A 675-nucleotide genomic window follows, 5' to 3' on the forward strand; every position below is an offset into this window, starting at 1 on the left:
TCTGAAGTCCTCGAGAGTGACATCAGTGAAGTTCGCCCTCGAGACGACCCAGTCCTTGTCATCTTCGGTCTTAAGGTTGTAGATATCATGGACTTCATACTCAACGTTGATCGTGAATGGAATACGTCGTCCTTTTACCACTGCTTCGTGTACCTGAGGAAGAAAAGAGGGGGGGAGTGAGGTGACGTAAGGTTTCCGAAGATGGGATGGATATGTTGTGATTTTTACGGTTGAAAAGCGGTTTAGTTCGGGTTCGTGCGGTCTGGTGCGGGTTCGTGCGGTTTGGTGCGGGTTCCTGAGTGTTCGTGAGGGTTGGTGTAGGTTCGTGTGGGTTGGTGTGGGTTCATGCGGTTTGGCGCGGGTTCGTGCCACTGCTTCGTGTACCCAAGGGAGAAAAGAGGGAGGGAGTGAAGTGAAGTAAGGTTTCCAGAGATGGGATGGATATGTTGTGATTTTTATGATTGATAAGCTGTTTGGTGCGCGTTCGTGCGGTTTCGTGCGGGTTTGTGTAGGGTCGTGAGGGTTCGTGTGGGTTGGTGCGGGTTCGTATGGGTTTGCGCGAGTTTGCGCGGTTTGGTGCTAATTCGTACGGGTTCATGCGATTTGATGAGAGGCTGGGAGATATGGATGTAAATATTGGATTTTTTTTATATACATTTTCTTTGTCATTGTTTA

This window comes from Penaeus monodon, chromosome 19 (genome assembly GCF_015228065.2).
Source record: "Penaeus monodon isolate SGIC_2016 chromosome 19, NSTDA_Pmon_1, whole genome shotgun sequence".
In the NCBI taxonomy this organism is placed as follows: Eukaryota; Metazoa; Arthropoda; class Malacostraca; order Decapoda; family Penaeidae; genus Penaeus; species Penaeus monodon.